The sequence below is a fragment of the Corapipo altera genome, unplaced genomic scaffold (assembly GCF_003945725.1).
Source record: "Corapipo altera isolate COAL_440 unplaced genomic scaffold, ASM394572v1 1b, whole genome shotgun sequence".
NCBI classification, from domain to species: domain Eukaryota; kingdom Metazoa; phylum Chordata; class Aves; order Passeriformes; family Pipridae; genus Corapipo; species Corapipo altera.
Window position 1 is genome coordinate 18,644,956 of NW_020884881.1, and position 15,836 is coordinate 18,660,791.

The window sequence follows — 15,836 nt, forward strand, 5'->3', positions numbered from 1 at the left end:
ACCTTTCCCCAGCAACAAACCTCTGTCCTGACACCTTTCGCTTGCTGGTGACTTGTAGCGTTGAGGGCTCCGTTGTAAGGGTCTGTTCCCTACCTCCCAGGGCTCTTGTGAAACTTCATTCCTTTGTGTTTGTAAAACATGTCAAGAGGCCAACATGAAAGTGGTAGAACAGAGTGGTGCAGGCTTTTTTTTTTTTTTTATGATCACTATTAGCAAATAATTGTAGCCATGCAACATGCCCAGATTGTACCTCAAAGGTCACTACTCCCCCACAGGGAAGGATGGCAGAGCTGGAGGCATTAGCAAGAACAGCAAGGTGAGGCTACTCCACCTTCAAAGTGGCCATCCCTAATCTTGGAGGACCTGAACATACCTGCAGGCCATGGCAGCTGCTCTGAAGGGAGCTGCAGGTATGTTATGTCTTCAACCCCAGCTCTGAGGGGACTCCGAGTTACCAAATTCTTCTTACATGGAAAATAACTCCCATTTACAGCAAATAATTATTTACGGTGAAGTAAAATGCTCATTTAAATGCCTTTTTCTTCTCTATATATATTTAATGCATTGTTTTTAAGTATTATCATCACTTGTTTGTGTGGGATTTTTTTTTTAAATGTACATATTTAGGCTCAGTTTCCAGGTTATCCTTGACACCCCTATCACAGCAGCCAAGCCATGTTTACATTTGCCTCAAAAGAAGTGGGGGGGAAGACAGTTGTTTCCAAACACTTCTCCCTCCTCATGGCTATAAAGCTATACCACAGCTCTGTAGGTGCTGGAAAGCAGTACCTTTCTGTTGCTGGGTGATTTTAAGCAGCAAACATTGGCAGTCATCTGCCTTACCCTTCTCCAGCTGCACTCAGCAAAGTATGGAGGGGAGGGAAGAAGAAGCAGGAGAGCATGTTGGAAGGAGTCAAGGTTCCTTTCATCTTCTACCACCCCCTTTTCTGTGCTTGAGAAAAAAATCCTGAACTCACTAAATAAACCTCCAGCCTTTCTTTGGACTGTACAGAGGTGAAAGCCAGAATAAATCCCTGCTGAATCTGAAGCACTCAGTCAAAAATTCAGAATTGATTATAAACCTGAGACTTATTGTCTTACCCTTAATCTCAGGTTCTCTTGACAGAGCACTGTCTATGAGATCAGATGTCAATGTAAGGACCATATGAAGAATTTCCATGGACTATAATTAAAAATTCTCTCTGAGTGCTGCACATAGACTTTTCTTAACTCACAACAGAAGAGATTTATTTGGGAATCCTTTCTTTGATCAAAACTTTTATGCATAGGTCATCTTATAAGAATCAGCTTATTTTTGATAATCAGAAGTTTTACGCATTCCCAATGGTGAGGGAACTTATCAATGCTGATGGTGATCACAGAATCACAGAATTTTTAGGACTGGAAGGGATCTCTGGAGTTCATCTCGTCCAACTCCCCTGCCTAGACAACATCTTGTGATGCTTCACAAGATCTTCTCAAAAGTCACAAATTTGTCTTTCTTTTTTTTAAAAAAAGGTTGTTTTTAGTCAAATGCTTTCAGTTTTTGGCAAAGATTTGGCTTTTACAAGTAGGCTGTTCAAAAATGATTTTGTATGAAATGAGAAATTACATACTTTTCTTTTTTTTAAGAATCAAAATGTTTATTCTGGATTGTCTCATTTTGACAAAAGGTGTTCCCTCTCCTTCCTCCACCTCCAGAAAAGCTGGTGTTTGCAAAAACCCTCAATTTCCATTAAGTAATAATTCTGGTGGATAATTATAATTTAATTTCTCTGACCAGCATCCTCAGGGGCATTCAGATGTCTTCTGCTTCACCATTCCTGTTTCACACAAACAAGAGTAATAATCTTTTCCTATTCTACCCAGATGTTGGAAAGCTGAGTCCTTAAAAGTGTGCTTGGGTTCTACAGTGGTTAGTCAGGGCCCTAAAGGGAGAGCATCAGCACTCAGTGCAATCTCCCTTTGGCTTTCCCCTTCCCTCTACCTCCTCCTTTTCCATGCTTTGCATGGGTATTTGGGTTCTACCTCCTCTGAAGAGCTTCAGCTCAGCCCATTCCATACCCAGAGGCAACTAATAAAGGTCAATCTCAGATATAATGAAAGGGGACAATGAGGTTGTTCTGGCCACTCCTAGTTTTCCCCACTGCTTCACACGAGCTCTGCAGGTTCTTCTGGTTCCTCCACCAGGCCTGAATGTCAGGGGGAGGCTGTTCCCATCACCATCCCCAGCTGTTCTTCAACAGTTGTGTCCTTTGAAGACGTGCATAGTTATCATGTTATTTCAAAATACTAAAGGTCACATTACCTTCCCTTTTCCCTTCCGCCCAGCTGGGAAGTAAGGGCAGGAGCAACTCCTGAGTAAACAAGGAGGAGCGGGTTTGCAGAGTGCTGCCGTGAGGGACTCCACTGGTCTGTTGCAGCCTGAACTCCCTTTTCCCCAGCTCGTCCTGCAAATCAAAGTTTCAGAGGCCTGAAAGAGGCTCTAGTGCACAGCATTTTCCCTACGTCTCTGTTGGCCCTTTTGTCAAAGCAAATATGGTTGGATGTCCAGACATTCATGAGGCAACAAAAAGCTCACTTTTTCTTGAATCTTTTACTCAAAATTCCATGTTGGAGTGATAGAACCGATTTCCAGCACTGCAGGAGGCACTGCAAATCACACATTTAAGGTTTTGGGAAAAAGAGTTATGTGTAAGTCATAGACCACCTCAAATTCTTGATGACCCTCTGCCAAGACAGGAATCAGAACTGTCTCAGATTCCTCCTCTTCCAACCTACTGTGCAGTAAGGCTTTTTCTTACTTTTTCAGTGATTTCTATGAGGTATCTTGGCCCTGAAGGATAAGAACTGCAGTTCTTCTTGGTAATTACATCATGTAAGTATTAGGTCTACCTCACTCCCTCTAGCTACAGGTTGGGTAGAGCTGGGCCCTTAAGAAATACTTTTATGAAACTTCTGAAAAGCAGGTGGTCTGACACTCAGAAAGCACATTAACACTAATGAAGATAAAGAATTTCACAGAAAGATAATTGTTTGCCTAGCAGCTGGATTTATTTTCATTCTCCAGTTGTAATTAAGGGAAAAGTTGCAGTTTAGAATGCAATCTAGTTTTCCTTCTTTTTTTTTTTCTTGCCTAATAAGCAGAGCAAGAAGTTGATTCATTTTTTATCTGCAAGGTAAAAATGTATCACTTTACCCACACCTGATTTTACTGAAATAAGTAGAAGACAGATAAACAACTGGAGAAACCTGAGAAAAAAAACCATTGAGTTCAATTTACCAGAATCTTGGTATGCCTAGGGGAGGGGAAAAAAAGAAAAAAAAAGAAAAAGAAAAAGGAATGAAAAATAAATAAAAACAAAGAGAGGGGTACTTTCCCACTGAAGTATCAGAGTGAGGAGTCAGCCATGGACAAGCAAGATTGTATCTTAAGACGTTGGGCAGTCTAAGTTGTTTTTTTTTTCCAACAGCAAGAAAGGATGAGCAATTCCCAAGGACCCAGATGCTCTTATTCATGTTATTATTTACTATTTGTATGTGTGTGATGCTTGGGATTTGTAAACTTAGGAGTCCAGTAGTCTTACCAAATTTAAGGATGTCAAAAATGAAAACTGGTCTCAGGTCACTGAGTGCTGCACAAAAGAGCAAAGAAACATGGAACAAAAAGAAAGGATCTGCTTCAGGAAGGCTGCAAACAAAATAGAAGGGAGGCAATGAAAAGAAGTTATTCCTTCTGGATACAGAAAAGGGAAGAACAGGTCAATCCAGGATAAGGGACAATTGTCTCATGAGAGACATGTCAAGTTCTTGTGTATGTCTCTACTACATGAATAAATTTTGCTATATGACATTTAGCACTGTATGTTGTATCAAAACTGGAGAGAAAGTTCATTTGATAGGGGCAGAATTACAGCCAGATGAACATGTTTCCAGGCATAGAAAACAGCATTTATCTCTGCAATGAGTTGCCATGGAGTGAAAAGTTTGGATTATAATTTTGGATTTTGGATCATTTGAACTCAGTTAAAAAAAAAAAAATTGTTGTTTTTTTTCTTTAAAATAATCCATAATATTTATGCACAAATCTCAGAATGTGTTCAGGAGTACAAATTAAACAGGGATAGATGTCTAAATACCTTTGAGAATCTGCATCTCACGTTCACTCTATAATGATGAGTGTTAAGATAAAGGTCAGTCTCCTGCAGGACTATAGATACTAATCTGCTGGATTAACCTACCGGTTTATATGGAATATAGTATTTTCTCTACCAGTGACTGTATTCAAATGCATCTGAAAAAATTATAGTAATTTGCAGGAAGAAGAACTATCTCCCTATCTTTGCTCCTCTTGAATAACTATTCTTAATTTCACTCAGTTTAGATCTTTAAGAAAGAAATGTTGTATCCTTTCCTTCCTTTCTCCAGCTACCTGGAAAACTCTCCAATTATTTCTTGGAATCTTGATAAATTTTCAGGATGGCAATTAATGAGATTGAGGTGGCCTGTCAGCAAATCACCTGAGTCAAGCAGGAACATGTAATCATTTGATGTTGCAAAAGCAACCACACAAACACACAGACCCACGATCACACGATCAGCTGAACCACTTGGATCACTTGTCCCAACACTGAATATTTTATGTGTTCCCTCCTCTATCTAGAGCTTCTCCCAAACCCCCAGATCTTGAAACTCCTTGGATACAGGCTCAGCTTTTGCTGCCAGGAATTCTTTCTAGATTGTGAACCTCAGAATGAATGAATAGGCTGGTTTTCTGAAAGTGAACCAGTTAGACCTTTAGCAATTAATTTCATGCTTAATATAAGCTTATGAGCACTTTTAAAGATTAAAATCATAGCTATTATTAAAACAAGATTCTGATAGTCATTTATTATTTTCTAGATATATTTTTCCAAGGACAGCTGATATAAAGATTGCCTTTTCCTCCTTACTACCACATACTTCAGGTATTTTCTTTTTTCTCTTTCTGTGCCTTCTCTTCGTCCATGTAGAGTAGCAATTTTTGGCACATCAAGCACATTAGATAATTATATGTCAGTTGAGAAACTCTCAGCTTCTTGTCACGAGTCTATAAAGCTCTCTGTAATGTTGTAATACAGTATCGCTGATATCTCAAGGAGATAACTTGTTAAGTGTCTACTGGCTATATAATTTGAACCAGAAGTTAACAAAGAGAACTGATCTTTCGGTAAACATACAGTATATTTTTGTCATCTCTTCCTGATAGTGGTTTTGATAAGCAGATTTAGATGTGGTGTTATCCTCTGATTGCTTTTGCAGAGTACTTGCAAGACAGGGAACTCCTTCATAATTCCTCAGACAGATGGGTGAGAGGAATTTCCCAAGTACCCACAGATCAAAGATTGTTCCCTGTAAATGGTGATGGCTGCTGATATTACAAACCCACCCAGACATTTTATTCTTCCTCATTCTAAAAAACCCTTTCACTTTCCTCTGCTCAATGTGGATTCCCATTAGGTGGGAAGAACAGTTTTAAGCAATCAAGAGTCGGTGTGATAACCTTAGATTGCTCATTAAGGACCAGAATGGGAATGAGGGGTAGATGAGAGAGATCTGTGAAATCAAAGAGGCATGGAAATGACGAGCAATTGTTCTCTGTCTCTTCCAAAACAAGAGCAAGGGGACATCAAATGGAACATGGAGGAGACGGGTTCAAAATAAACAAAGGGAAATGATACTTCATACAATGTATAATTAAGCCGTGGAACTCCTTGCCACAGGATGTTGTGGATGCTGTAAATTTACATGGGTTCAAAAAGGACTGGACAAGTTCATGAAAGAAAAATTCTTCAAGAGCTATTAAATACAAAGACATTACCTCTGGCTCCGGAAGATGCTGAAATGCAAATCTCAAGATGTTTTGAGAGTGCTCTGAGGAAGTCTCACTTTGCTATTTTACTTTTCCCCAAGCAGGTATTAATTCTTGGCCCCTGTCAGAAAGAGGTACATGTGTTAGATGGATCCTTGTATAGCTGATACAGCTCTTTTTATGTCCTTATTTCATGCAGTTGTCTTATTCAGAGAGCAGATCAAGTGATGGCCACTGACAGACACACCATTCGCTTCTTATTGTTCTTTCTCCAGCTTAGAGTAGTAAGTGATCTGAAAATGAGTGTATTGCTAAACACTTTTATTTTGAAGCAGTTTAGCTTCCCAGTTTTCTGTATGGAAGGTATAGAAAATTGAAGCTTGCTGGCTGCCTCTGAGAGAGGAGGACACAGTGGCCTTATAGAGACATCTCTCCTCCTCATGTTCCAGCTGGTGGCTGTGTAAAGAAGCGTAAAGGCTTGTGTAAAGAAATGGGGTGTCCCACTCAACTCTTTGCCTCTTTGGGCTGCACAAATAACTATCCCAGTATTAAATAGTGATTCAGAAGCATAAACACTCATTTGGGATGCTTGGCTATGTGAAAATTGGCTGGGAAATCCCCCAAGCTTTTTATTTTTGTTACTTCTGGCATTTGGCAAGCCTACCAGTGCCTCCTCAAATAGAAGTTTTCCAGGTAATGGGGAAAAGTGGAGAAAAGTCAAGGGAAAGTACCTCCATCCTGGAAGTACTGCCTGGTGCTCTACCTGATAGCATGTCCATTTGAAAGGAGGTAAAAATATCCCCACTCACTACCATTTCCTAGCAGCTGGGTTTGAGGAGAGTTAGTGCAGGGAACAAGTCCTGTCCTGCACTGGAATACTCCTGCATCTTTACAGGCTAAAAGGTTCCTTAGCCAACCCCTTGGTCCCGCAGGCTTAGCCATTTTTTTGGGCTAAATTAACAGTTTGGTGGTGTGGAGTCAGAGAGCTCCTGCAAAATTACATCTGGCTGAGTGGTGTACACCCCCAACCCATGGAATCTAACAGCCAAAGAGGAAGATTAGCTTCCTTGGCCCAAATTGGGCACCCCAAAAGTCTGGAGGCACTCAAAAATTAAAATCTCCACTACAGCATTTAACCCGGGTTTCAAAAGCCATTCCCTTCCCAGCACCCCTAAGAAGCCTTTTGGGCAAGGAAGGCAACTCTTCAGGCTCCACGGGTATTATTATTTGGAAGCCTGTTTTGTATTTGGAGTTGGCTGCTCCTTGGGTTCACCCAGGCAGTTCAGTGCGTGCATGCCTGGGTGTATGTTGGATGTGCCTAATAGCTGCAGTAGGTGGAGAGGGAGGAAGCTGTTCCCCAAATGATGGGAACTCCTGGAGGGAGTTGTCTTGCCACTGGCATACTGTCAGCGTGCCAATAAATAAGAAAGTTGAGATGATCAGAGGCAGCTATCTAAACAAAACAGGGTGAAAACTCTCAGCCTGCATGGCAATCAGGCACAGGAAACTCATTCAGCGGCCATCCAGCTTCTTCCCATGGTTCAGGTTTGCTATTCCATGAACCACAAAACAGCCAGAAAATATCCCTGTGCCCAAAAAAGGCCCTGTGTCTGTTGTCCTTTCTGTCATGTCATTGCTTCTGCAAAACACCTCTCAGACTAGTGGTAAACACGAAATGAGAGGTGATTCAAAGGCATCACAAGCTCTTTGAGTATCAGTTTGCAAGAACCAAAATTAGCCACTGAGCAGCACTATCCCAGTTCTGGAATGGAGAGGGTTGCTCCTTAAGGTGTTGCAAATCACTGACAAATTCATTGGTGCTCTCGTGCTCAGGATTTTATCACTGCACAGGCACTAACCAAGATCTTGATGGCTGTTAGGAAATCAACAGTGAGAGGCAAGAAGATATAGAAATCATGCAGTTATCTTCTCACCCTGTATGAGCAGGTAATATCAGTAGCTGGCTGATCAAATGCATGACTGGCTTTATAATATGTACAAATATACAAAATGACATAAATATAAATATGTAATATGTATAAATATGTATACAAATGTACAAATGCATAGCTGGCTTTGACCCCAATTCAAAGCCCCATTATTCCTAATAGGCAGTGAGGGAGCTGAATCTTGGCTGTTCACATCTGACCCTTTACCTAGTAAAGCTAGAAATGTAGAGATTACTCTGGCCATCAGGATCTTCTGTGCTCCACCTTTGGATGAAGTGTCCGAAGACAACAGAATGACTCTGTGATGTAACTTTTAATCTAATCAAGTGAGAGACACAGATCTCTTCCAGTAAGACTTGGAAGATCTGAAAGAGAGCTTCCAAGATATCAACTGAATGTTTCAACTGGCTGTAGGAGATGTAGTTCATGGACTGACAAGTAGGCTGTGAAACCTTAATGAAAGAACATCTGCCTCCAAATCTGGAGTTGGGCACCTGGCTTCCCGAGAAGAAAAGAGCATAAAGCCTCACACCTACCCTTGGCTTTCCTGCCATTAGACTGGGTTTTACCTTGTGCTGCCACATGTTAAACCCTTTCAGAAGCGCATGATGCCTGATGTATTGCATAAGAAGCTTACCTATCTAAATTGGGCAACTCCCTATCAACAAAGCTCCTAAGAATTAGAAGCTAGTGAATTCCCAGCTGTGATATGTAAGTCCTTTGGTAGATGTAGATCTTTGATACCACACCAATGACAGAAGAGCTGGAATAGTTTAGAATAGAAAATATAAGTGCTTTAATCTTTATTCATTGGTATCCAGGATCTTTAATATCTGCAGCCTCTCTGAATCAGTTTAATTTATTTAACACAACTCAGATACATTTGATCTCCTAAAGCTGCCAACCTCCTTGTTCCTCAGGCAGGTTGTTTGTCACCTTTTACACGAGAGCCATGCCATCTGTCTGTCTCTGTCCCTCCCAGCTCTTCTCAAAAACTAGCTGAATAAAATGCAGTCAATGTTCCCTCCTCTTAATCTTATTAAATATGCCCAATCAAGTACTATAAACACAATCATAAGACTTCTGCATTCAACTCCTAACCCTCAAAGCTATGTGCCAGTGACAGATGGTCTGTAAATAACTCAGGTTTCGCTTCCCCCAGTCAAGTGGTGGTATTTGCAGACTCATCGATAAGAAGTTGAGATCTATGTTCAGTAGTGATTTTGCAAGAACACAAACTGAACCAAAAAAAGTCAACAACAAACCCCACCTAAAGTATCTTCAGCTTCGTCAGATTTCAGCAAAAACTGTCAAAGCTCCTTGGTGATTTATGAAGGTGGGAGAAATAGCTTGGATTGGATATTTAATGACAGCTTCACCTGAATATTCTGGATGTATATAACCACAGCCACTCTATGTATGGAAGCACAACTGATATTAAGTGACATATAGAAAAGGGCTGCTTGGGTGATCAGAGAGACAGAGAATCTACTCCAAAAGAGGAAGCAAAACGGTGGTCTAAAGGTCAGAGTGTCTACATCCAGTTGAGGCAGCTCTGCTGAGAATCAGAACAGAGCTGACATTATTGTGGTCGTAGCATTTGCAGGACCCCAGATCCCCTTGCCGCAGTCCAACACTTTATCCTACACAGGCATATCAGTTATTCATCGTGTGTCTGTAGTACTACATCAATAGAACATGTCTGAACATAGCTTGTTGACTTTAAAATGCTCAGCAATGAAGGATTAGAGGGGTTAGAAGTGCCCTGTATAAACACACTGAGAGATAAACAAGGGAGAGTAAGAAAAGCTCTGTGAGCTAATGGCCAGTGCTCTCACCAGAACCAATGGGATTGGATGTCCAAGAATTGCAATTTAAACAAAATCCATAAAACTTCAGTCATGTAGAGGGAACAAAGAAAGACAGCAGCAGTTTTGAAATGATCAGCTGGTGTTGGTGTAATGACTGCCTAGAAAGTGCTGCAACACAGATATGTTGCATGTCCTATTTGCTCTAGAACAGTAAACACTCCACCAGAATGGCATGTGGAGTTCACTGCATCACTTCAGAACAGAAATTGTATGGGAGAACTTCTTTTCCATACCAAGGGATGTGTAAGGGGTGTCAGAAATTCTGGGGCTTTAACGTAATAACTATTATATTCCTGTAATCTTTTGATTTCTCCTGGAAAAGCTCCTCAATACTAGTCTGTGAGGTTAAGTAGCATTGTCTTGTTTCATGGGGTAAATATTTGTGGAGAGGACAATGATCATTGTGAATACCGAGTCAAAAAGGGCAGACACTTTCCATAAGAGTGTTCTGCTCTTGGGCCCACATCCAGTATCTCACAACAAACTCAGAAAGATCTCCAGGGATTTGTTTTACTTATACACATCCTAGTTTTTGACTGCTGGGTCTACCTGACCTGAAGATCTGTATTCACACAGAGAAGTTCCATCCCTATAAACATGACCAGCTTCCACCTACCCTCACCTACATCTTTCTGAGGACACGGCTCAAGGGCTTTCATGCTTAAATTCTCTTGCACTCCACCTCTCTCTTTGTGTCAGTGGTGGGAAGGTTTACCTGGATCTCAAGAAAGAAGCTGTTAAAAGGACATTGTGCAGGAACTACGTGTTGGAGGAACTTTTTGCATCCACTGAAGAACAGGTTTCACCTCCAAGCAAAGTGCAATCAGGCTTTAACCCAACTTCTGCCCAGCTGAATAAATGCACTCAGGCTTAAATTATACCCCGATCTAGGTGAGGGTTGTTGTTTTTTTTCCTGCATGGATGATCAAGCATTTTGGATTACAGTTTGGGGAGCTTGTTTATAGAAAGGAGACAAATCCTAAACTAATAAGAAAAGTATTCTACCCAAGAATCTCTAACACGTAACTTCACTCAGAAGCTGACATCAGCTTTTATTTTTTAAAGGTTATTTTTCCTGCTAAGTCTTAGATGTTCAAGTTTGCTGAGAAGAGCAAAAGTTTTACTTCCTGTAACAGAGAAGGGCAAAAATAAGCTTGAGACCTGGTGAAGTTTTTAGTAACATAAGTTTAGTATTTTAGAAATTTAAATACTGCTAAAAATTCACTAGAATGCTTTTTTTTTGCTGACTTTTAAAATTATTATTTACAGTGCTACAAGAGATTACTTTGTCATGAAAGAGTGCCCTGATCTTTTTTTTCCCTCATTGTTGAATCTGGGGTACATTCTAGTGTGAACGTCTGAGAGCCAGGAAGCAATGCTGATTGGTAATGCATTATTTTATAGTCATTATTCACCATACAAAAAACTCAAACAAACAAACAAACAAAAAAGAAATCCAAACCAAAACAAAAAAACAACCAAACAAAACCCATACATAAAATAAAAAGCAAAAATAATTACACTTAAAAATATTTTGATCTTAAACAAAATCTATCATGACATTAATAAGAGATGCGTTTTCCCAGCCATTGCCTTTCTAAAATTCTCAGTATTCCCAAATAGAGATTTTTTTCTAACTGTCTGTATTTTAAACTGCCTCTTTAAGTGTGTACACAGTGTACACATTCTTTTTTTTTCCCCTAATGTTCAAAATTAAGCCCCTCTGTATGCCTTCCATGCTGAAGTTTATAACCCCAGCCTACACAAGTCCAGTGCAGAAAGATCTACAGCCTCCAGGCAGAGCGAGGAAGCTCTTTAAAGATGAATCATTTTCATAAATGAGTGCAGAGGGAGGTCAAGCCAGGGGACACAGAAGGTTACATGTGTGGCTGAGATAAGGCCTCATTCATCCACTTCTTACTGTCAGGTCTTGATGGGTGAACATTGCCTTGAGCTCCCATAAAACATGTTGTTTGCAGAAAACTTGCAGGTGGTTCATAAAAAAGTCCAAACTGTTACCAAGAAATTTATCTCTCAACTGCTGGATCTGTTTGTAATAGAAGTGAAGGATCTCATAGAGAAATTAAGTATCGGAGGCTGACTTATATTGGCTTGCCAGGCTGAAAAACCCAACCTGCCTTCCAAATACTGCACTAAAAATGTCAAAGCAATTGTATTGATGACATCTTGACAAGATACTGTACAAGGCTGTTAAAAATACAACAACAACAAAAGAATGTTGCCTGTTTAAGGAAAACTTGTCCCTGGGGAAGGGATGTGGGTATTTAAGAGAGTTTTATGGAGGAAATTTAATCAGTTCTCACTGCACCATTTGTTTTTGGAGAGTGTCAATCTTTTATTACTGTGGTGCCCATTTGAAAGCCATTTTTTAAAAGGGTGTCATTGTTTCTCCCTGTGTTTCAAAGCAGATATTCAGATAAAACTGTGTTGTGTTGGCAGGGAGAAAAGGTGAGGGTTAAACCGAATGTAGGAGGTATCATATATAGGACAGTTTGATATTGTGGATATTTATCCACTAGGGGTGGATTTGAGACCTGTTTAAGCCAATGAAGTCTCTTTATTGACTTCACTAGACTTTTAGCTCCAAGAAACTGTACAGAGACCTCCAGCTGGTTTCATATCAGCTACCCTAGAGCCATGGAATTATAGCAGCTTTCAACATGTACCCACCTCAGAAGTGTTCACATTCGTGTTCAAAAGGCCCCATGTCCATTCCCTTACAGCCCCTCATACTCCCCTCTCTTCTCCACACAAAAATACAAAGTTAAGTTTTCTGCATTCTCCTGAACTTGCTCTCCTGTGCTTTCGTATTCATAGGTTTTTACACCCTGAAGGAGCCATTATGATAATCTGGTGTGACCTCCTGAAATCAATGTATCAATGGGATTGCACCAACATTATGGGAACAGTATTTGCCCTCTAGACATCCTGCCATATAGAGACAACACAGAATGAATTAAAACGGGATAGGGCATTCATTATGAATTATTTGCTTTGGGGGTTATACATCCCACATTCTGAGGTTTTTTTACTGTAGTCAAAAGAAGAAAAATAGTTTCCCCAGAAGGGTCTTTGCATAAGTTGTGTGTGTCCATCTCAGTGCAGTTGCTGCAGTTCTCGGGCAGAACATGATAGAAACCCTAGGTTTAAGTTAATGTTTTCTTTAAAGTTTTGATAAAAAAAAATAGTTTTTCACTGTACGTTCCCTTGATCAGTTCTTTCTCACCAACTTCTCTTGCAGCTGCTCTTCCCATTGACTGTGTGCAATGCCCATGGGGTGTCACTTTGCCCAGCTACCTGCAGTGGTGCTCCTGGGAGCAGGAAATGTGCAGTGCGGGTCTGGTTCTCCATCCTCAAGGAGTTGCTCAAACTGCTCATGCACCACTCAGGGCTCCCCCAGGGATTTATGTAAAAAACACCTACACACAGAAGGATCAGCCCTTGGTTTTGGGCTGTAGCATCCCCATGCTGCCCATTTCTAAGGATGAGTGTGGTCTCATCTAACTCAGATCCCTTTTAGAAACACGACTTTGTAGTATATTGTCACATCACTGAGAGTCTGAAATTATGCTGGGTCAACACCATTTCCAGGAAATTGTGGTGACAATAAAATAAAGCCTGGTGTCTGAGAATCCCAGGACATACAGGAAGCCTTGGTCCATCAGATCATCTTTCATGGTTTTAATAGGAGCATATCCACTTCTACAACCTAGAGCAGCTTTCACTCTAAGTGTAAATGACAATCACAGGGCCCCAGATACAATGTAACTGCTTCTTAATTAAAGGAAGTTTAATGAGAATTGCTGGTAAACAAACATCAGGTGATTATAGGATGACATCTCTCCATAGATTACTGAGTAATTGCACTTCTCTGACCCAAAAGGAATTTCCATGCAACTTGCATGGAGGCTTAGAAGATAGAGATAATTAGGTCTTTATTCTCTGCAACTTTTAGTCTTTTTTTTTTCCTCTTCCAAGCACACAGAAATTATCAGAGGCTGCATCATCCCTCACACATTAAGTCCCACTTAGAGATAGTAACTTCTCTGGTTCCCCACATCTGCTGAGCTTCCTTTAGCTGCTGCTAAGCTTTCATTAGCTTCGGTTTTGAAACTCCAACAGGAGTGAGGAGAACTCTCCTCATCTGTCCACAGATACTTCCCTGCGAGAATTGCCCTTTGTAAGCTCTGAAAGGACTGTACCATAAATACCATTTTCTATCCCAATTCCATCATGTGGAAATTGAAGTTTTGCTAAATATATGTTCTCTATATGTAGCTGGAGTAAAACCCACTAGAATTTTAAAGGAACATCAGCCCTCCTGATTCAACAGTGTTGATTAATGCTGTTTTTATTACACCATTTTCTACCAGAAGAAGCTGATTTCTCAAAATCAAGATGTTTCTTGGGAGCAAGTCTACTGAGTTAGTACACTTATTGGCAATATTTAAAAAAAAAAATCCAAGATTAAATGGAATATTTAGTTTGAGCTTGCTTCTTTTCCTTGTTTGGAATTTTTTCCTTTATTTTATTTTGTTTTCACCATTTTGACTTTTGATACTAAAATTTTGCAATTGTTCTTCATTAATTGGAATGATGGTGCAGAACAGTACAAGCTGTTTCATGCACCCTGTGATTTCTATGACTATGTGTGGGCATTACCATGCCAGAGCAATTTACAGTTGGATGGAAGAGTAAACAGGCAAAGATTTCAAAAGGACTTCAAACCTGACCCTTTGCTCTGACATAAAATCAAATATTTCTAGATAATCCATGACAGATATGTGTCTAACATGCTTTAAAAGCCCTCCAGTGGTAATGATTCTGCAGCCCATCAAGGATGTATTGTTCCTGTCTATGGAGTAGGAAAGGGTTTGTGACAATTAACCTAAAACTTTGCTCATTGCAAATTAAGCCCATTTCTTCTTGTCCTACCAGCAGTGGACACACAGAACAATTGATTACTGTCCTCTTTTAAAAAAACTTTTTTATATGTTTGAAGACTCGTAACATGCCTCCCTTCCTTCACTTCTTTCCTAGACTAAACAAACTCAATTCCTTCAACTTTTCATTATAGGTCATGTTTTCTTAAACTTCTTTTCCTTCGTGTTAGTCTCCTCTGGATGCTTTCCAAAGGGTTTATTGCCTTTTTTTTTTTTTTTTCCTTTAAAGTGTGGTGGTCAGGAGTACATACCTCAGGCCAGCTGAGTCCCCACCTTGCCAAGTAGTTCAGGCTAATGACCTCCCTTTTGATATAAGTGTGTTTCTACATTTCTTTTAAGACAACTTGGCTTTCCATTCCATGAGATATCACAACTTACCATTACCAACAAAAATTTTGAAATGCTGGAATTTCCCACACAATGAGAGTAATCTCTTCTGTTTCATTCTGCTATGTTAGAAGATGTTCCTGAAGCTGGTATACATAATACTTTAGAGTACTGGAATTCACAGAGTTTAAATGTTTATCTTTCATATGGAATTTTTTTACCTGTAGACTTCATATTGTTTCATAAGCAGTGTCTCTATCCACAGTTTTCTGATTCAGAAAGCCAAGGAGGGAAAAATGACAGCCCCTCAGGACAGGTATGACCCAGGGTGAATGGCATGGCTGCAAAGATGAGTTTCTACGTTGTGTTAGGTGAAGTGGAAGGGGGTCCCGCTCATTGCATGGAGTCAAACCAAAAAAGAACCCATCCACTCATCAGGTCACATCACAGGGCATTCTCTTCCCTCAGATACCCCATCACGAAGATGACATGCACACACTGAGCTGCTGAATCCAAATTTGGGAATCCTTAGTAATGTACCCAGCTTCAAATGCACATGTAAAAATGCATTAGATGCTCTACATTGGCTCAGCAGAGGGACTCTAAAGTCCAGCTGTTTCTTCTACTATCAGAAGGAACTGATAACCTAAAGGAGCACCTTCTGTCCAAAGCACACTGTTTGAGTCAAAATCTATGCAAAACTAGCCTTCCCTTGTCTTTGAGCTCAGGTGAGACACATGTGCTTTCTCATTACCCTGAGATTTTGGAGGTTTGGATCCTGCCCCCCAACTCTGCTTCAGGGGTTGACTGTTGGGCAATTCTGAATAAATCACTTCCCTCCCTCAGTGCCCCATCTGCCAAATGTAGTTACCAT